Genomic DNA, 22737 nt, shown 5'->3' with positions numbered 1-22737 from the left:
TCTACTTCCCAGTTGTCCACTCCCGGAATGAAGACAGCTGACAGAGCGCTTACATGATTTTCCGCCCAGCGAAGAATCCTGGTGGCTTCTGCCATCGCCACTCTGCTCCTTGTCCCGCCTTGGCGGTTTACATGAGCCACGGCTGTGACGTCTGATTGAATCAGAACCGGGAGGCCCCGAAGAAGAGTCTCCGCTTGTTGCAGGCCGTTGTATATGGCCCTCAATTCCAGTATGTTGATGTGTAGGCAAGCCTCCTGGCTTGACCATAATCCTTGAAAATTTCTTCCTTGTGTGACTGCTCCCCATCCTCGGAGGCTCGCGTCCGTGGTCACCAGAACCCAGTCTTTAATTCCGAACCTGCGACCCTCTAGAAGGTGAGCACTCTGCAGCCACCACAGGAGAGACACCCTGGCCCTGGGGGACAGGGTTATTTTCTGATGTATTTGTAGATGAGACCCGGACCACTTGTCCAGAAGGTCCCACTGAAAAGTCCTCGCATGAAACCTGCCGAAGGGGATGGCCTCGTAGGCTCCCACCATTTTTCCCAGAACTTGATAAACAGACACTCTTTTAGGTTTTAGCAGGTCTCTGACCCTGTTCTGGAGATCCTGGGCTTTTTCCAATGGGAGAAAGACCCGCTTTTGTTCCGTGTCCAGAATCATGCCTAGGAAAGATAGCCGAGTCGTTGGAACCAATTGTGACTTTGGCAGATTGAGAATCCAACCGTGCTGTTGCAGCACTTTCAAGGAGAGCAACACGCTTTCCAGCAATTTGTCTCTCGATCTCGCCTTTATCAGGAGATCATCCAAGTATGGGATAATTGTGACTCCCTGCCTGCGCAGGAGCACCATCATCTCTGCCATTACCTTGGTGAAAATCCTCGGGGCCGTGGAAAGCCCAAACGGCAACGTCTGAAACTGGTAATGACAGTCCTGTACAGCGAATCTCAGGTATTCCTGATGAGGAGGGTATATGGGGACATGAAGGTATGCATCCTTTATGTCTAGTGACACCATAAAATCCCCCTCTTCCAGGCTGGATATGACCGCTCGGAGCGATTCCATCTTGAATTTGAACTTTTTTAAGTACAGGTTTAGGGATTTCAGATTTAAAATGGGTCTGACCGAACCATCCGGCTTCGGGACCACAAACATGGTTGAATAATACCCTTTTCCCTGTTGAACCAGGGGAACCTTGACCACCACTTGCTGTTGACACAGCTTTTGAATTGCAGCTAACACCACCTCCCTTTCCGGTGGCGAAGCTGGCAAGGCCGACTTGAAAAATCGGCGGGGGAGGGAGGGGGGGGGGCACCTCTTCGAATTCCAGCTTGTAGCCTTGGGAAACAATTTCAATTGCCCAAGGATCCACTTCTGAAAGAACCCAGATTTTGCTGAAAAGTCGAAGACGTGCCCCCACCGGTGCGGACTCCCTTAGGGGAGCCCCAGCGTCATGCGGTGGATTTTGTAGAAGCCGGGGAGGACTTTTGCTCCTGGGAGCTAGCCAACGCAGGTGTTCTTTTCCCTTTACCCTTACCTCTGGCAAGGAAAGAGGAGCCCCGACCTCTTCTGGCCTTATGCGATCGAAAGGAATGCATCTGATACTGTGGAGTTTTCTTTTGCTGTTGGGGAACAAAAGGTAAAAATGTAGATTTACCCGCAGTAGCTGTGGCAACCAGGTCTGCAAGCTCCTCCCCAAACAACACTTTACCCTTGTAAGGTAAAACCTCCATATGTTTCTTGGAGTCTGCGTCACCTGTCCATTGGCGGGTCCATAGAGCTCGCTTCGCAGAAATAGCCATCGCATTGGCTCTGGAACCCAGCAGCCCAACGTCTCTTTGAGCGTCCCTCATAAATAAGACTGCGTCTTTAATGTGGGCTAATGTTAATAAAATGGTATCCCTGTCTAGGGTATCAAGGCCCTCTGACAAGGTATCTGTCCATGCTGCAACTGCGCTACATACCCATGCCGATGCTATTGCCGGTCTGAGCAAAACACCTGTATGCGCATAAATAGACTTTAAAGTAGTCTCCTGTCTGCGATCAGCAGGATCCTTGAGGGCTGCCGTGTCCGGAGACAGTAGCGCCACCTTCTTGGACAGGCGCGTCAAAGCATTGTCCACCCTGGGAGAGGATTCCCAATGCACCCTGTCCTGAGCAGGGAAAGGATACGCCATAAGAATCCTTTTGGGAATCTGCAGTTTTTTATCTGGAGTTTCCCAAGCTTTTTCAAACAACTCATTCAGCTCATGAGAAGGGGAAAAGGTTACCTCAGGTTTCTTCTCCTTATACATGCGCACCCTCGTGTCAGGGACAGAGGGGTCATCTGTGATATGCAAAACCTCTTTCACTGCAATAATCATACACTGAATACCCTTTGCCACCCTTGGGTGCAATCTTGCATCATCGTAATCGACACTGAAATCAGAATCCGTGTCGGTATCAGTGTCAGTTATTTGGGATAGGGGACATTTTTGAGACCCCGACGGGCCCTGTGACCCAGCCCAATCCGTCGATTGACCCCCAGCTTTTTCCCTGGACTCTGCCAGGTCCAGTCTCTTATGTAATGAGGCCACACTTGCATTTAACATATGCAGAGCCGTAACTAGGGGGGAGCAAGGGGGGCATGTGACCCGGGCGCGGGACTGGATAGGGCGCTGGGATCCGCCTGCGTCTGATACAGCAGGGAAGGAAGTGGGTCACATGGGATTTGTAGTCATGTCTGTTACTGGTTACACTTGGAGCTGTAACAGAGAGACTACAAATCCCTTGAGGCATTTCACCCTGCAGAGAGATGGCCGCCGCTGGAGCTGCAGTAGTCGGCTATCCTGAGCGGCAAGCCACCCGCCCTGTGACATGCTGCTGAGCGTTCTCCAGCCCCACGCAGCCCTACATTCAGCTCCGCTGCTGAGTCGCTGACACCAGCAGTGATTGATCGAAGCAGACCAGCACCCTTCACCACCGTCTGATTAGTGAGAGGACTGGAGAGGTAAAACACACAGGTACACACGCTCCCTCACCCTGACTGGTGTTAACCCCTGCAGCTCATTTAAAGTAGTTCATTTAAGCTTTTATATATATATATATATATATATATATTGCCTAAATATGTCATGCTGAGACTATTTATTTATACCACTGTGACAGCTACAGATTATATATATATAAATTTATTTTTTTATTTAAAATGTGTGCGTGTGTATGTATGTGTATATATATATATGTATGTATGTATGTATGTATATATATATATATATATACACACTGTGTTTTACTGGGGTCTGCCTGTCTGAGGGTTATTCTGAAGCATATTCTCTCTCCCTCTCCTTTCTTCCATATCTCTCCACCTCTCCTCTGTTAATGAGGGGTATTGCTATGCTTGGTATTGAGAACAAAGTTGCATTGGGTGGCATAGTTTTGAATTTTGTCGGTCTTTTTTATTCTATTTTATTGTATTTTTATATCTATTTTTTGTATTATTTTATTTATTTATTCATTATTATTTATTATTTTTTGCATTTTTTTCCCATTATTATTTTTTTTCGGGGGGGGGGGGGGGGGGGGGGGCGCTAAATTACTGCCTTGCCCCGGGTGCCGTAAATCCTAGTTTCGGCCCTGACATATGCCACATGTCCATCCATTCATGAGACGGCGTTGCCGACGGAGACACATCACTCATTCGCTCCACCTCCTCCTTGGACGAGCCTTCCACCTCAGACATGCCGACACGCACGTACCGACACCCCCACACACACAGGGATATATCTATAAGGGGACAATTCCCCAACAAGGCCCTTTGGAGAGACAGAGAGAGAGTATGCCAGCACACACCCAGCGCCTACAGATACTGGAAAATAATCCAGATAGCGCTTTTATCACCAATCAATGTGTAATACACTCACTGCGCCTTGAAAATGCCCCCCCCCCCCCCTCTTTTCCAGCCCTCTGTCACCGAGTTCAGCAGGGGAGAGTCCGGGGAGCCAGCTTCTCTGCAGCGTTCTGTGGAGAAAATGGCGCTGTTAGTGCTGAGGGATCAAGCTTCGCCCCCTCCAGCGGCGGGCTTCGGTCCCGCTTCAATATGTAAAAAATGGCGGGGGATTTCTCCATTTACTGCCCCCGCAGCCTAATGCCTCCTGATATGCCATACCCGAGGTCTATTGCTGCCCAGGGCGCCCCCCCTGCGCCCTGCACCCATTAGTGCCTGTACTGTGTGTGTAGTGTGTGGGAGCAATGGCGCGCAGCGTTACCGCTGCGCGCTTACCTCAATGAAGATCTGAAGTCTTCTGCCGCCCTGAAGTCTTCTTATCTTCTTATACTCACCCGGCTTCTATCTTCTGGCTCTGCGTGGAGGACGGCGGCGCGGCTCCGGGACGAACGGCGGGGTGAAACCAGCGTTCCGACTCCCTCTGGAGCTAATGGTGTCCAGTAGCCTAAGAAGCAGAGCCTATCATTTAAGTAGGTCTGCTTCTCTCTCCTCAGTCCCACGATGCAGGGAGCCTGTGCCAGCAGTGCTCCCTGAAAATAAAAAATCTAACAAAAGTCTTTTTCAGAGAAACTCTGGAGAGCTCCTCTGTAATGCACCCTATCTCCTCTGGACACAAAATCTAACTGAGGTCTGGAGGAGGGGCATAGAGGGAGGAGCCAGTGCACACCCATACTAAAAGTTCTTTATAGTGCCCATGTCTCCTGCGGAGCCTGTCTATACCCCCTGGTCCTTACGGAGTCCCCAGCATCCTCTAGGACGTAAGAGAAATATAGAATAGATATGAATTTCCGGTATAAATCAAAAATATTAGCTAGTTACCCCCAAAATCAAATAGTTGGAAACCACCCTATGCAAATCATGGCCTGCCAGCTATTACCTAGCTGTCTCAATGTAAGCAGCACTGTAAATAAGGTAGCACTGTATGTCCACTAAGCTGTACTAGCTTCTTGCTCTGAAGCCTCCCCAATACACAGGTTTATTCCATAGTCCACATCGGACTCATGAGGCTAATCTGGCTGCAGCGTTCTCTCAAACACAATCATACATCCTCCCTGAGCAGGAGGCGCAGACACTGTGGAACGATGGAAAAAGCAGGATGGCCCAGGAACAGATCAGGACAGGTTCATAACATTATCACTGTTTAAAAAGTGTTGTAGTGCATTCATATTGAATCTGTAGTCTGTTCGGTATTATAGTAGTGTGTCAATTGTATAATGGGCAATATTAGCTGTACAAGTGGGTTTTATGTGCAATGTTTTGCTGGTTAATTTCAAAAATACTAAATTCTGATTGGTATTTCCATTGAAACGTACAGTATATTGGTTAGGTATAAAAAAAAATGTACTATAAAGGTTTTTTTATCCTGGTTACCTATAGTTTTTAGGGGAGTCCCTTGTCCCCAACCACGTGGAACTGTCCCATCCTGACTTCCCCTCATCTTCCATCCCTGTCTCCCCTTTGCCTAACTTACGGTATCATCTGACATCCACTGACTTTCCAGTCTAGAGGCATACTGTATGTAAAAGGGAGACAATGAGGATGGGGGTACCTGCTGCCAAGCTCACACAGTGCTCAGGACCAGCCCAAGTCACTTACCAAAATGTTTATTTAGCAAGTTTGTATAAAACAGCATTATAGACATATGTTAGACTGCAGAGCTAAATGTTCTCCTGACTTCTCATCAAACAAGATAATTATTTTTAATATAGAGTGCAAATAGTCTTAAAAGTGCTATTTTTGCTGTGACATTTTGTTGTCATGTGTGAAGGTAATACATTTAATTTCAACCTATGTGATTTCACAAACTGTTATTATACCGAAATTAATTTTTCGACGTCACTAATAAATATTATTACTATGCTTTTATGTATCGCCAAGGCCAGTGTTTCAACTAAAACTGCTATAAGATTACTGCAGATGTCACTTGCTGTATAACATCATGTAGGAGCTGAAATACTGCTGAGGAGTGAGTGTAAGAATTGTCTTGGTTCTTTAGCTTTTATGAATGCTGGATTCGTACAGTATTGAAAAACAGCTTCTTAGCATTGCTCTACAAGGGCAGCATCACCTGCAGTGTGCAAAGGGGCTAGCATTGAGCATCTAGTGCAGTGTTAATACATGGTGATTGGTTATGCTGTGTTTTTATACAACTGGAAAACTGCAGTGTTCTGAAGAGAATGTGTATTGTTATGTACGCAGAACACTGGGAACAGTTATGCCCTGGGGAGACAGGAGAGCAGCATTCATTATAATGTTACACTGACTTGGTATAATGTCACTTCAGAACACCACAGCTTCCTGGACAGACTTTTTACATCATTTGTAAAGATTTAAACAATTATGATCAATGTTTTTGCTGCTTTATGAATTTAAATGAAACATTTACTAAACAACCGTATAAATCACAACATTTAAATACATTTTAAAAAGTAATTCCTGTGATGGCTGCCAGAGATCTATTTGTTTTACATTCAATGATATTTTATGAAAAACCTATTCTCCCATGCAATATAACCATTAACTGTGCGGAACAGTAACACATGTAGTTGTAGAACCTTTTAGGCAGAATGCTTGGGACTTTGTTATCTGCAGCCATTACCTTCAGATTATTACATTAACCCTTACGTGAACCTGGAAGGATAAAAACCAGGAGTCAGGCAAAACACAATGCTAAAAGCTTCGAAAACATTTTAAATGTATATACTGTAGGAATTCCCTCACACTGCCACCAATATCCTCTAGCTGTGTTCCTCACAGTGCGGAATAGCAGAATTGCATGCAAGACCGTTTAGCAGACAGATATGGCACTGCGTATGCTCTGGGATCGAGAGTACGAATCTACAGGAGATTCAGAGTCTCAGTCACTTGCGGCTGAATGGGCAGCAGGTGTTTACACTTAGGCAAAATTTGTTGTGTGTTGAGGGCGTGTACTGTAGACACAGTTGCAGGCTATGCAGAGTTGTATAGAGCCTTGGGAATTGTGCGCAGATAAAGATGATGGACACTCAAGCAGACATACAGGTAATGAAGTTGTATAGATGCATAGATTGTAAGCTTGCGAGCAGGGCCTTCCTACCTCTATGTCTGTCTGTTTTTACCCAGTTTTGTTCTATTGCTGTTGTTCTAATTGTAAAGCGCAACATAATATGCTGCGCTATATAAGAAACTGTTAATAAATAAATAAACTCTGCACTTGGGTCCAGTCTCGCACAGTGGATGGGATTGTGGCTGACATGTGAGCGACCCCAAACTGGCCCCTTTATTCCAAGCACGCAGTGCACATACCATTGGGGCCGACCTGCAGGCATCTCTGGATTGCCCCACTGTCTGTAGGAGTACAAATGGTGATCATGTCTATTTGCATGATATCAAATCTGAGCAATAACAATTATTTACTTTATTACCTGTAAAAGTTACCACTGTCCTGTCTATGGGGGTAATTCCAAGTTGATCGCAGCAGGATTTTTGATAGCAATTGGGCAAAACCATGTGCACTGCAGGGGGGGGGCAGATATAACATGTGCAGAGACAGTTAGATTTGGGTGGGGTGTGTTCAATCTGCAATCTAATTTGCAGTGTAAAAATAAAGCAGCCAGTATTTACCCTGCACAGAAACAAAATTACCCACCCAAATCTAACTCTCTCTGCACGTTATATCTGCCTCCCCTGCAGTGCACATGGGGGGTAATTCTGAGTTGATCGCAGCAGGAACTTTGTTAGCAGTTGGGCAAAACCATGTGCACTGCAGGGGAGGCAGATATAACATGTGCAGAAAGAGTTAGATTTGGGTGTGGTGTGTTCAATCTGCAATCTAAATTGCAGTGTAAAAATAAAGCAGCCAGTATTTACCCTGCACAGAAACAAAATAACCCACCCAAATCTAACTCTCTCTGCAAATGTTATATCTGCCCCCCCTGCAGTGCACATGGTTTTGCCCAACTGCTAAAAAATTTCCTGCTGCGATCAACTTGGAATTACCCCCATGGTTTTGCCCAACTGCTAAAAAATTTCCTGCTGCGATCAACTTGGAATTACCCCCTATATGTACAAACACAACAATGATATATATGTGGCGACAACCTCTTCACATCCAAACTAATGAGATCACTTATCTAACATAACAAAATCAACTACAAGTTTTGCTCTTTTAAACAAAGGGCTATATATATATATATATATATATATATATATATATATATGTTTTCTATTGCCACAATGATTCATATAGTTCAGTAAATAAGCATGTGCAGAGATACGTATAGATTTGTAGAAATATGATTATCCTGTAATGGTCAGAAAGCAGGAAAACAGCATCATATTCTTACATTTTCTAATAACATGAACAATGAAAACGATAACATGTATAGTAATAAAAATTTAATCTGTAAAGTTCGTTTTTTAAATAAATTCTAAAGTACCTTTTACTTGCCAAACTTGCAGTTGTCTGCATGCTCCTCTCCCAGTCTCACTTCATGCCCAGTACCTCACACAAGGCTATTTATTCTGGTAAGGAGTATTTATAGTGCATACATGGAGATGAAATCTTTGACATATGCATGTGGCCATCTGCACATAAAATCTCTTCTTATATGACTGTTCTTTTTCCTGATAGAAACATCTGCCCTCTACTCACTGGCATATGGAGCAGATTGTTGCTCCCTCTGTTCTCTAGAAAGAAGGTAAAGCCGTACAGTGTCTGTTAAGGTCTTAACAGGTACAGGGAACATAGTATAACAAAAACACCTTTGGAAACATCTTTAATGTATAAGCTTGAGATTCCAGAAACAATCGGCTCTGCGTCGTCTGCGAGCAATTAAGATTCATTTTAGTAACTGAAGTCCAAAGTTACTCAAAATGAAACACTCTCATAACAGATATGAAATAAAAGGACAAGTTTCCTGTACTATAGACACACATTATGGGCCAATAGGCCTTATTTAGAGTTGGATGGAAATGGAGTAGTAATGTGTCCAGAGAGAAGAGTTGCATTTTTGGCACCTATTCAGAACTGGTTAGAATCTCAAGTGTGTAGTTACAGCTCCCTCCAGTTCACCTACCTAGGTGAGATGCAGCTGGAATATGGCTGGAGTATGGCTTCACTGTGAGCACTAAAAACGCTATAAATCACAAATGCACACAATGTAAACACATTAGTGCCAAAAATTAGCACCCAAGTGACTTGGAGCACTTTCAAATATATGTGCAGGTTTATAGCCATTTTATTTGTAATTCGCAACTACATAACCACACCACAGCTTTACTGTACTTTGGCTGTATCTGCACACTCACTGCCCATGTCTGTGCGCCCATTCTATCTTACATAGCTGCAGGTCCAGCATAGAATGCAACAGGATCTGAATGAAGCCCTATTTGAAAAGACAAGATACTGTATCTTCTCTTCTGCTGTCAGGTTCCAGACAGTGTACTGAAATTATACATTGTTACTGTATAACAGGGTCAGTTACCTGGTAGTGCAGGAACATGGATGAACAGACCCTACACTGTAGTATCCATGTTGTCTGCAGACTATTGGCAAGATCTACTAAGCATCACAGTCTCGAAGTGGTACACCTGCCACTTACCACCTACATAGTAATTGCATATGTTCTCACAGTGCCGTAACTAGACATTTTGCTGCCCTATGTTAGAAAGACAATTGGTGCCCCTCCCCCCCATATATGAAATAGCCAAAAGCGCGCACCAAAAATATAGGGGTGTGGCTTTATGGGGAAGGGGCGAGGCCACAGAATTGTGTCTGTTATTCACATTACACCGCACAGTAGTGTCCATTATTCACATTACACTGCTCAGTAGTGTCCATTATTCATGTTACACTATACAGTAGTGCCCCTTGTACACATTACATCACAGAATGGAGCCCCTTATACACGTTATGCAAGGTACAGCCCCTGTAGTTGTGACACTTATACAGTTAATGACCACTGTAGTTGTGCCGCTTACAAACATAATGACCACTGTAGTTGTGCCACTTACACACATAATGACCACTGTCGTTGTGCTGCTTGCACACATAATGACCACTGTAGTTGTGCCTCTTACACACACATTAATGTCCACAGTATATGTGCCCCTTACCCCTGCCCTTAGAGTTGGCAGTGGAAACCTGCTACTGCATACGATAAAAGCAATTACTATAGCTGCTGTGCAGTATTGTGCATGTAACTTGTAAAACCTGCAGAGTGCTTTGTAATAAAGGTGGTATATCTAACTACACTGTGTGATAATACAAATATGCCCAAAATTTTTTTCATAATTACCTTCACAATGCTCATGTACACTGGATACTCCAGGGATTATCACAGGTGTAACAGACAACACAATACAACACAACACTACTACTTTCTCAAAACTTGTCTAACTAAGCATTACAAAGCACCAAGAGATGCTATTGCATTGTATGAGTGACTAGCAGATAATGGCGGCGGTATTGAGCGGCCCTCTGGGTTGCGCCCACAGAGTATATGCGCTGTGGAAAAGGCACCTCAGGCAAACACCTAGTTACGGTCCTGGCAGCTTTTTTGAGTCAATACATGGGGTGTGTTGATGTATAATTTCCTGATGAAAGGGTCGGAGACGTTCTGAAACGTAGAAATAAAGAAGTGCTTTTAACAAGTGCCGCCTGTCTCCTCTATAGGGATACCTCTACTACATCATGACTGAGGAGGGCAACGGAGCATTTATACCTGGATTATGTTAGGAGTGCCAAAGCCGTTCTCTCTCTCTCTCTCTCTCTCTCTCTCTCTCTCTCTCTCTCTCTCTCTCTCTATATATATATATATATATATATATATAGTCCACAAGCCGAAACGCGTTGGTCACTCTCTGAGTTTACCTTTTTCTGAAAGGTAAGTATCCAACACTTGATTTTTTATGTTTCTTTTATGTTTTATATTTTACATGTTATTTTTAACCATGTTAGTCTTTTTAATATAGTTTACATAAGTGCCTTTGTGCTTTTACTCTGTGAGGATTTTTTTATGTTTGATTGCTTATTTTTTCAGCTGTGTACCTGTGTCCAGGCCTAAGCCTGAATATGCTGCTCTGCAGTGTCTGATGCCAGTAAAGACACTGTGTTTTAACCGGAAGCCCTGCCTCATGAGTCCTTATTTCCAGTACCAGTACTATGATATAAAAATCCCGGACATGTTGATTTCACATTAACCAGAGTGCCGGACAGATGGATTTACTATATATATATATTGGACTTCACAGTAGAAAAACATGCGATCAGCAGATCAATGTTTTGATTTACAATTGTCTTCAGGATCAAACACACATTACACACATACAAAACATAAAATCCTTTTATAACTCACCAGTGCCCTGCGTCCTCCCGCCGATGGGTCCCAGGGGGCTGGTCGCTATCCAATGATGTCACCGTCGGCGATGCACGCAACCCAGCGTGTCCAAGCCACACAGTTTCCCGTTGCCCGGCAACAGTGGATAACAACAAGATTTGTAAAACCATTACAATGTTAAAACACATCGCGGACAATACAGTATAGCTTTACATAGACCAAATATAAATCCTATTAGTTTACATACCAAATATCAAGTCAAGGATCTAGCTGAATCATTTTTTTACAGATCCTGATATAGCATCTAAGATCTTGCTGTTCTTGAGGTATATTGATGATTTGCTAGTTATATAGTTGGTTGAGGAGGCAGAATTCCATGAATAAATGTTACGAGCCAACAGATCCAATGAGTACATTAAGTTCGCCTATTCCATTAGTAGTGAACGGGTTGATTATCTATATGTATCTATTTCCTTGGATCAGGATGGCCTCCCTACCTCTCTTTATAAAAAAGTTACTGATAGGAATAATGTTCTACATTTTTCTAGTCAACATCCGATTGCTACTAAGAAAGGTCTTCCTTTTTCTCAATTCCTTAGGATAGATTCCTTACATAGGATTTCAGACAACATAGATGCTACCCATAGAGATATTGATATCATGATTAGACAATTTATAGTGAGGGATTACAATTATGCAGAGCTTTTGAATATTTAAAGGAAAGTATTGGCGATTCCAAGAGCAGACACGTTGGCCCAAAACCTAAAAAAATAAGAATTTACTTACCGATAATTCTATTTCTCGTAGTCCGTAGTGGATGCTGGGGACTCCGTCAGGACCATGGGGAATAGCGGCTCCGCAGGAGACAGGGCACAAAAGTAAAAGCTTTAGGATCAGGTGGTGTGCACTGGCTCCTCCCCCCACGACCCTCCTCCAAGCCTCAGTTAGGATACTGTGCCCGGACGAGCGTACACAATAAGGAAGGATTTTGAATCCCGGGTAAGATTCATACCAGCCACACCAATCACACTGTACAACCTGTGATCTGAACCCAGTTAACAGCATGATAACAGCGGAGCCTCTGAAAAGATGGCTCACAACAATAATAACCCGATTTTTGTAACAATAACTATGTACAAGTATTGCAGACAATCCGCACTTGGGATGGGCGCCCAGCATCCACTACGGACTACGAGAAACAGAATTATCAGTAAGTAAATTCTTATTTTCTCTGACGTCCTAAGTGGATGCTGGGGACTCCGTCAGGACCATGGGGATTATACCAAAGCTCCCAAACGGGCGGGAGAGTGCGGATGACTCTGCAGCACCGAGTGAGAGAACTCCAGGTCCTCCTCAGCCAGGGTGTGCCCCTGACCAAGTAGCAGCTCGGCAAAGTTGTAAAGCCGAGACCCCTCGGGCAGCCGCCCAAGATGAGCCCACCTTCCTTGTGGAATGGGCATTTACATATTTTGGCTGTGGCAGGCCTGCCACAGAATGTGCAAGCTGAATTGTACTACACATCCAACTAGCAATCGTCTGCTTAGAAGCAAGAGCACCCAGTTTGTTGGGTGCATACAGGATAACAGCAAGTCAGTTTTCCTGACTCCAGCCGTCCTGGAAACCTATATTTTCAGGGCCCTGACAACATCTAGCAACTTGGAGTCCTCCAAGTCTCTAGTAGCCGCAGGTACCACAATAAGCTGGTTCAGGTGAAACGCTGACACCACCTTAGGGAGAAACTGGGGACGAGTCCGCAGCTCTGCCCTGTCCGAATGGACAATCAGATATGGGCTTTTGTGAGACAAAGCCGCCAATTCTGACACTCGCCTGGCCGAGGCCAGGGCCAACATCATGGTCACTTTCCATGTGAGATATTTCAAATCCACAGATTTGAGCGGTTTAAACCAATGTGATTTGAGGAATCCCAGAACTACGTTGAGATCCCACAGTGCCACTGGAGGCACAAAAGGGGGTTGTATATGCAGTACTCCCTTGACAAACTTCTGGACTTCAGGAACTGAAGCCAATTCTTTCTGGAAGAAAATCGACAGGGCCGAAATTTGAACCTTAATGGACCCCAATTTGAGGCCCATAGACACTCCTGTTTGCAGGAAATGCAGGAATCGACCGAGTTGAAATTTCTTCGTGGGGCCTTCCTGGCCTCACACCACGCAACATATTTTCGCCACAAGTGGTGATAATGTTGTGCGGTCACCTCCTTCCTGGCTTTGACCAGGGTAGGAATGACCTCTTCCGGAATGCCTTTTTCCCTTAGGATCCGGCGTTCAACCGCCATGCCGTCAAACGCAGCCGCGGTAAGTCTTGGAACAGACATGGTACTTGCTGAAGCAAGTCCCTTCTTAGCGGCAGAGGCCATGAGTCCTCTGTGAGCATCTCTTAAAGTTCCGGGTACCAAGTCTTCTTGGCCAATCCGGAGCCACGAGTATAGTTCTTACTCCTCTACGTCTTATAATTCTCAGTACCTTAGGTATGAGAAGCAGAGGAGGGAACACATACACCGACTGGTACACCCACGGTGTTACCAGAACGTCCACAGCTATTGCCTGAGGGTCTCTTGACCTGGCGCAATACCTGTCCAGTTTTTTGTTCAGGCGGGACGCCATCATGTCCACCTTTGGTCTTTTCCAACGGTTCACAATCATGTGGAAGACTTCCCGATGAAGTCCCCACTCTCCCGGGTGGAGGTCGTGCTGAGGAAGTCTGCTTCCCAGTTGTCCACTCCCGGAATGAACACTGCTGACAGTGCTATCACATGATTTTCCGCCCAGCGAAGAATCCTTGCAGTTTCTGCCATTGTCCTCCTGCTTCTTGTGCCGCCCTGTTTACGTGGGCGACTGCCGTGATGTTGTCCCACTGGATCAATACCGGCTGACCTTGAAGCAGAGGTCTTGCTAAGCTTAGAGCAATGTAAATTGCTCTTAGCTCCAGTATATTTATGTGGAGAGAAGTCTCCAGACTTGATCACACTCCCTGGAAATTTTTTCCTTGTGTGACTGCTCCCCAGCCTTTCAGGCTGGCATCCGTGGTCACCAGGACCCAGTCCTGAATGCCGAATCTGTGGCCCTTTAGTAGATGAGCACTCTGCAGCCACCACAGAAGAGACACCCTTGTCCTTGGAGACAGGGTTATCCGCTGATGCATCTGAAGATGCGATCCGGACCATTTTTCCAGCAGATCCCACTGAAAAGTTCTTGCGTGAAATCTGCCGAATGGAATCGCTTCGTCGCGAAGCCACCATTTTTCCCAGGACCCTTGTGCAATGATGCACTGACACTTTTCCTGGTTTTAGGAGGTTCCTGACTAGCTCGGATAACTCCCTGGCTTTCTCCTCCGGGAGAAACACCTTTTTCTGGACTGTGTCCAGAATCATCCCTAGGAACAGCAGACGTGTCGTCGGAGACAGCTGCGATTTTGGAATATTTAGAATCCACCCGTGCTGTCGTAGAACTACTTGAGATAGTGCTACTCCGACCTCCAACTGTTCTCCGGACCTTGCCCTTATCAGGAGATCGTCCAAGTAAGGGATAATTAAGACGCCTTTTCTTTGAAGAAGAATCATCATTTCGGCCATTACCTTGGTAAAGACCCGGGGTGCCGTGGACAATCCAAACGGCAGCGTCTGAAACTGATAGTGACAGTTTTGTACCACGAACCTGAGGTACCCTTGGTGAGAAGGGCAAATTGGGACATGGAGGTAAGCATCCTTGATGTCCAGGGACACCATATAGTCCCCTTCTTCCTGGTTCGCTATCACTGCTCTGAGTGACTCCATCTTGATTTGAACCTTTGTATGTAAGTGTTCAAATATTTCAGATTTAGAATAGGTCTCACCGAGCCGTCTGGCTTCAGTACCACAATATAGTGTGGAATAATACCCCTTTCCTTGTTGTAGGAGGGGTACTTTGATTATCACCTGCTGGGAATACAGCTTGTGAATTGTTTCCAATACTGCCTCCCTGTCGGAGGGAGACGTTGGTAAAGCAAACTTCAGGAACCTGCGAGGGGGAGACGTCTCGAATTTCCAATCTGTACCCCTGGGATACTACTTGTAGGATCCAGGGGTCCACTTGCGAGTGAGCCCACTGCGTGCTGAAACTCTTGAGACGACCCCCCACCGCACCTGTTTGTACGGCCCCAGCGTCATGCTGAGGACTTGGCAGAAGCGGTGGAAGGCTTCTGTTCCTGAAAATGGGCTGCCTGTTGCAGTCTTCTTCCCTTACCTCTATCCCTGGGCAGATATGACTGGCCTTTTGCCCGCTTGCCCTTATGGGGACGAAAGGACTGAGGCTGAAAAGACGATGTCTTTTTCTGCTGAGATGTGACTTGGGGTAAAAAAGGTGGATTTTTCAGCTGTTGCCGTGGCCACCAGGTCCGATGGACCGACCCCAAATAACTCCTCCCCTTTATACGGCAATACTTCCATGTGCCGTTTGGAATCTGCATCACCTGACCACTGTCGTGTCCATAAACATCTTCTGGCAGATATGGACATCGCACTTACTCTTGATGCCAGAGTGCAAATATCCCTCTGTGCATCTCGCTCCAGTCAGGGAATCCGACCAAGCCACCCCAGCGCTGCCCATCCAGGCTGAGGCGATCGCTGGTCGCAGTATAACACCAGTATGTGTGTATATACTTTTTAGGATATTTTCCAGCCTCCTATCAGTTGGCTCCTTGAGGGCGGCCGTATCTGGAGACGGTAACGCCACTTGTTTTGATAAGCGTGTGAGCGCCTTATCCACCCTAAGGGGTGTTTCCCAACGCGCCATAACTTCTGGCGGGAAAGGGTATACCGCCAATAATTTTCTATCGGGGGAAACCCACGCATCATCACACACTTCATTTAATTTATCTGATTCAGGAAAAACCACATGTAGTTTTTTCACACTCCACATAATACCCTTTTTTGTGGTACTTGTAGTATCAGAAATATGTAACATCTCCTTCATTGCCCTTAACAAGTAACGTGTGGCCCTAAAGGAAAATACGTTTGTTTCTTCACCGTCGACACTGGAGTCAGTGTCCGTGTCTGTGTCTGTGTCGACCGACTGAGGTAAAAGGACGTTTTAACGCCCCTGACGGTGTTTGAGACGCCTGGACAGGTACTAATTGGTTTGCCGGCCGTCTCATGTCGTCAACCGACCTTGCAGCGTGTTGACATTATCACGTAATTCCTTAAATAAGCCATCCATTCCGGTGTCGACTCCCTAGAGAGTGACATCACCATTACAGGCAATTGCTCCGCCTCCTCACCAACATCGTCCTCATACATGTCGACACACACGTACCGACACACAGCACACACACAGGGAATGCTCTGATAGAGGGCAGGACCCCACTAGCCCTTTGGGGAGACAGAGGGAGAGTTTGCCAGCACACACCAAAAACGCTATAATTATACAGGGACAACCTTTATATAAGTGTTTTTCCCTTATAGCATTTTAATATATATAATCATATCGCCAAATAAGTGCCCCCCCTCTCTGTTTTAACCCTGTTTCTGTAGTGCAGTGCAGGGGAGAGCCTGGGAGCCTTCCCACCAGCATTTCTGTGAGGGAAAATGGCGCTGTGTGCTGAGGAGAATAGGCCCCGCCCCCTTTTCTGCGGGCTTCTTCTCCCGTTTTTCTGAGACCTGGCAGGGGTTAAATACATCCATATAGCCCCCAGGGGCTATATGTGATGTATTTTTAGCCAGAATAAGGTACTATCATTGCTGCCCAGGGCGCCCCCCCCAGCGCCCTGCACCCTCAGTGACCGCTGCTATGAAGTGTGCTGACAACAATGGCGCACAGCTGCAGTGCTGTGCGCTACCTTATGAAGACTGAAAAGTCTTCTGCCGCCGGTTTCTGGACCTCTTCACTTTTCGGCATCTGCAAGGGGGTCGGCGGCGCGGCTCCGGGACGAACCCCAGGGTGAGACCTGTGTTCCGACTCCCTCTGGAGCTAATGGTGTCCAGTAGCCTAAGAAGCCAATCCATCCTGCACGCAGGTGAGTTCACTTCTCTCCCCTAAGTCCCTCGATGCAGTGAGCCTGTTGCCAGCAGGACTCACTGAAAATAAAAAAAACCTAACAAAACTTTTACTCTAAGCAGCTCTTTAGGAGAGCCACCTAGATTGCACCCTTCTCGGCCGGGCACAAAAATCTAACTGAGGCTTGGAGGAGGGTCGTGGGGGGAGGAGCCAGTGCACACCACCTGATCCTAAAGCTTTTACTTTTGTGCCCTGTCTCCTGCGGAGCCGCTATTCCCCATGGTCCTGACGGAGTCCCCAGCATCCACTTAGGACGTCAGAGAAAGTAGGTCTTGCCAATAAAATTCCTTTTGTTCAAAAGTACCATTCCAGCAGCAATCAGTTGGTGAAACATACTAGAGATCTGTGGCCTTTAGTTTCAATAGATTTAGATTTAAAAGTACTGTATTTCACAATAAGACGGTTATGCCCAGTTTTACACGTAATAAAAATTTGAAAGATTGGTTAGTCAGGAATGATATAACAGGATTTAAAAATCCTCCTCCCACCGAGAATTTTTTAAGAAAGAAACCTTGCCCACAAGTACATTATTTTAATATTTATTGGTTTCCTGGGGGTGGAAGGTATACATTTAGATCTAATTTGGATTATAGATTAACCATGTCTGCCACTTAAATCCATGACTGAAGGTTATCCATACTTGAGCAGATGTTTGTAAAATTAGTCATTCAAATAAGATTTAAACTGCTGGACTCAAATATAGATATTCCTCAGTTATGAACTGTAATGTTTAAGTTTGTTGCATCCTGGGTTAAGATGGGTATACACTACGATGATGGATCAGAGGTGTGACTTATTTGGCGACATAACACACATTTGTTAAGTTTATAGACACTTAACAATCCATTGTCTAATTTGTAGTGCTTGATGTTGCAACTGGGTGGGCATTTACATGTGTCCACTCATTTGTCTTGTCTTTCACCACCAGACTCTGAAGCAAGTGTACAGGTGGTGGCAGAGTGCACTTTGACACCACATCATGCTGTCTGTCAAAAACCTATAGTTGCTATGAAACTGATACACACATGATACTTTGCAGGTTCTAGAGAATGTTAGAAATATTAGGGGTAATTCCAAGTTGATCGCAGCAGGAAATTTTTTAGCAGTTGGGCAAAACCATGTGCACTGCAGGGGGGCAGATATAACATTTGCAGAGAGAGTTAGATTTGGGTGGGTTATATTGTTTCTGTGCAGGGTAAATTCTGGCTGCTTTATTTTTACACTGCAATTTAGATTGCAGATTGAACACACCACACCCAAATCTAACTCTCTCTGCACATGTTATATCTGCCTCCCCTGCAGTGCACATGGTTTTGCCCAACTGCTAACAAAGATCCTGCTGTGATCAACTCAGAATTACCCCCATTGTCAAGTGTGTACCCTGCATAACGGGCTTTTGATTTGAGACGGAGTTTAATGATTACGTAATGCTAATGTTTCTCTTTTCTCTTTTACTTCTTCAATCAACTTCAAAGATGAACCTGGATGGACTGGCCTGCCTGACGGAACAGAGTCTGAAACACAGCTGTTTGAGCATGTACCATTTGGGAAGTATTTTTTATTTTATTTCCTTTTATCTGTAAATCTTTATATAAACCTTATATACTTACTAGCTGTTCTACCCGTTCTTCGCACGGGAGATTCTGATTTTCACCATTGTACATATACATGAGTGTTAATAATTTGATAAATCTATAGAGATGTAAGTTTGAGACTGGTTAATGTAAATAAATATTAATCCATAGTTTTTGGCATTACCCAAGGAGCACCCATAGCAGATACAGTAAAAAGTGACAGGACTATTTTTGTAGTTTATTAAATTCTACACACTGGATATGCAATCCAAATTTTGATCAATTGTTCATTTGGGCGTTATAGTTAACACAATGCAAGCCACGCATCAGTAATGACGTCATTTTGTCAACCCCCTTTTCATCCACTTAAGGGAGGTTTATTAAAATTCTGATTATGCGGTTTTCCTATTTCCCACCTGCAGAATACCTATGTTAGATTTGAGATTCCTAACATATCAAGAAGTGAGAGAATTAGTGATGAGTGAGTGAGTGAGGGCTATCACATTTATATATATAGATTTAGAAGAGCATGAAGATGGATATCTGCAGCACAAACCCTAAGTAGGCACGATGGTGCCATAACTGGAAAAGACATGTTGGATGGAGCGAGGTGTGACATCATAGTCTATGGCTTTAGTTAAAAACTGATATTATGTCAAGGTACTTTGTGGAACGCATCAACAGTCCTGTGTGGAATAGCTATTTCTTCTGTGTGGAACTTCTACTGCTGTATGGACTTCTGAATTTACTATTGTGTAGACACATTCTATCCTGTATACTACTACGCTATCACTGTGTGGAATCAGTGGAAGTTTTGCAGAGTAGAACCCTATGGAATTGTTTGGACTAATCTGCTATCACTGATGTGTAGAATGAGTGATAGTCTTGCTTTGGAAAACTTTTTATTTTTACAAATAAAAAACTAATTTATCTTTATAAAATTATATTATCAATAAAATCTTGATTACAAAGCTTGTTTTTACTTGTAGTTAAATCTGAATTTTGACCAGTTTAATGTGTTAATAGGTCAGACTGTGATCTTAAATAGTGGTAAGGCCTCTAGTGTGATAAGCAGGGTTATGGTATAAGAGATCTGCACTGTCTAGATAGACAGTCAATAGGTCGACACTGACAAAAGGTCGGTATGTAAATGGTTGACCCAAAAATGGTTGACACAGGCTTTTTTGGGGGGCTAGTGTGGCTAGTTTTACCATCTGGGAGCACAATTTGTAGAAAACCAGACTCTCGCGGGCTAGCTTCGGTCACCACGCTTCGTGCACAGTGCTTTGCTTCGCTTGCGCAAGGTTACTAAAGGTTATTATTTGTGACATGATTAATCAAGGATGTAAAAAAAAAGTAATAAACCCAAAAAAAAGTGTTGACCATATGCGTGTGAACCACTGACATGTTGACCAATTTGAACATGTCGACATGTTGTCAGTGTCAACCTAATGCATGTCCACCTTTTGTTTGTGTCGCCATATGGTATCGACCTATTGACTGTTTTGAATATGGGGGGTGCCAAAATGGAGGAGCTGAAACCAGAAAGGGGAGGAGTCAAGATAACTCATTAAATCGCACCCCCCCCTAAAAGAAAAGTCTAGATCGGCCCCTCTTGTACTTGTGCTATATTGTCCTGAACTGTAAGTCACAGTTTTCTTGTTTGCTTATTTGTTTACATTCTCTGTAACTGGGTGCTGTGGATCCCTTGTGGCACCATATAAAGAAAGGATAATAATAATAATGTTATCCCCCAGCCAGGAGAAGACCCCAACAACCAGGACTCGTGTAGAGGAACAGCTTTTATTAAGTGACGCAAGGTGGAGGAATTGGGAAGGGTGCATATTTGGAGAGACCACAGGGCAGAGTCGTAACTAGACTTATTGGTGCCCTGTACCAGAATTAGAGCCCCCTTCCCAATTTTCCAGTAGGGACATAAGGCACATGCAAGTATCCCAGAGAAAGCCCTTGCTATGATGCCCCATTCCACATTTTATATAAATAAAATGGATTGGGACACAAATCCTCTTTATACCACATTCATGCACTTAACTTGAGAGTTGTAGTTATTCAGTTAAATACTCTTTATGAGATAACACATTTTAATACACTGTCATACCCAAGAATTGAACCAATAACCTGTTGCATTCCAGCCAAACACCCTACTCATTGAGCTATTTGATCCTGCATAAAAGAAATATGAGAACTATATGAAGCTACTTGTACTTTGTAAAAAAAAATATTGGTATTGCAATTGAGCATACTTATGTAGTGTGCAGCCACACATCCAATCCCTTGCAGCCACACACCACATAATGGCCCTCATTCTGAGTTGATCGCTCGCTAGCTACTTTTTGCAGCCATGCAAACGTATAGTCGCCGCCCACGGGGGAGTGTATTTTCGCTTTGCAAGTGTGCGATCGCATGTGCAGCCGAGCGGGACACATTTTTTTTTTGCAGTTTCTGAGTAGGTCTGAACTTACTCAACCCTTGCGATCACTTCAGCCTGTCCGGTCCCGGAATTGACGTCTGACACCCGCCCTGCAAACGCCTGGACACGCCTGCGTTTTTCCAGCCACTCGCAGAAAACGGCCAGTTGACACCCATAAACGCCCACTTTCTGTCAATCTCCTTGCGAACGGCTATGTGGATGGAATCGTCGCTAGAAGCATTGTACAGCAACAATGCTGTTTGTACCCGTACGATGCGCATTGCGGTGCATACAAATGCGCAGTAGTAACCTGATCGCTGCGCTGCAAAAATCGGCAGCGTGCGATCATCTCGGAATGAGGGCCAATATCTGCCCAGCTGCAATGCTGATCATTTTTTCACAATCAACAAGGTGAGCATGAAATAGTTAGAATTCTCTAGCTTAGAATTCTCTAGCTTTCTATGCAAGGGCAGATAGCACAATGAATAGAGTAAAATGGGTATATACAGGCAATGGGTTAGAATCCTGGCATGTCAGCATCTTGAAATGTAATAAAGGACAGTGTGACTGAATAACAAAGAGCTGTCCAGCTAGCGACAGAAGGGGTGGGGGTAGGAGACAAGGGTGGTCAGGAGATGCTGGGTGAACGCTGCAAGTAAAAGTAATTAAAACAGATAATTGACAAGTGCCGTCAACAGTGCCCCCAACCCTGCAGTGCTATGTGCGGTGCCCCCTCCGCGCACACAGTTATGGCCCTATGTACTTACTTATGTGATTAGTATGGTAAAGGACAACTCTCCCGACAAGAGCTGTCCTTTGTAAAAACAGGACTTCCCTGTTTAGTACCCGGGAACCCTTCAGCACTTGTGCAATATGACGCGGCGGCCACCGGGAGTGTTGGAAGGGATCCAATTTGATCCCTCTCAGCAGGAATTGCGATGAGAAGCCCATAGGCTTCTGTAGGGTAAAGGCACATAAAGATGGCATAACCCAACGTGTCCAAGCTCTGGAATGCATTGCTTGGTACATACAGGAATTCGGTAAAAACTCAGGAACGGGATTTTCAGAATTTTTCCAGTTACTGCTTCAGTGCATGCTGTCCTATATGTCCTCTGTAATGGTTGGCAAAGCTTCTGTGGTGGCTGGCCACACCCTTTTAACTACTGCATTCCCCCGGTGGGCCCTTCATGCATTAGTCCTACACTAGCCCACTGGCAGCAGCCGCTGCCGCTCACGACTATAGGAAGTTATCCAATATGAAGGCTCCTGGAATAGCAGGTTAATTAGGTATTACCAGTGGATTGCAGGGGAGTTGTATTACTATATGGTTCATATATACAGTATATACTGTATGTACAGTTGACACTCTTGTTCCAATT

The 22737-nt window shown here is 44.8% G+C and overlaps 1 long non-coding RNA gene across 1 annotated transcript in view; it reads right to left on the bottom strand.

Moving 5' to 3' along the window:
• Positions 1 to 5636: 5636 nt before the first annotated feature.
• The window catches only part of LOC135050674 (uncharacterized), a 122253-nt gene continuing 105152 nt past the window's right edge, over positions 5637 to 22737 (bottom strand). Inside the window, exons 3-4 of the long non-coding RNA XR_010241734.1 lie at positions 8403 to 8652; positions 5637 to 6615 (exon numbers count right to left, since the gene is read on the bottom strand). This is a non-coding gene — a long non-coding RNA (uncharacterized LOC135050674). The remainder of the gene's footprint in view (positions 6616 to 8402; positions 8653 to 22737) is intronic.

Source organism: Pseudophryne corroboree, chromosome 2 (genome assembly GCF_028390025.1).
Source record: "Pseudophryne corroboree isolate aPseCor3 chromosome 2, aPseCor3.hap2, whole genome shotgun sequence".
Classification (NCBI taxonomy): Eukaryota; Metazoa; Chordata; class Amphibia; order Anura; family Myobatrachidae; genus Pseudophryne; species Pseudophryne corroboree.
Note: the sequence above shows the minus strand (reverse complement) of the source record. Positions and strands in the feature narration are given on the sequence as shown.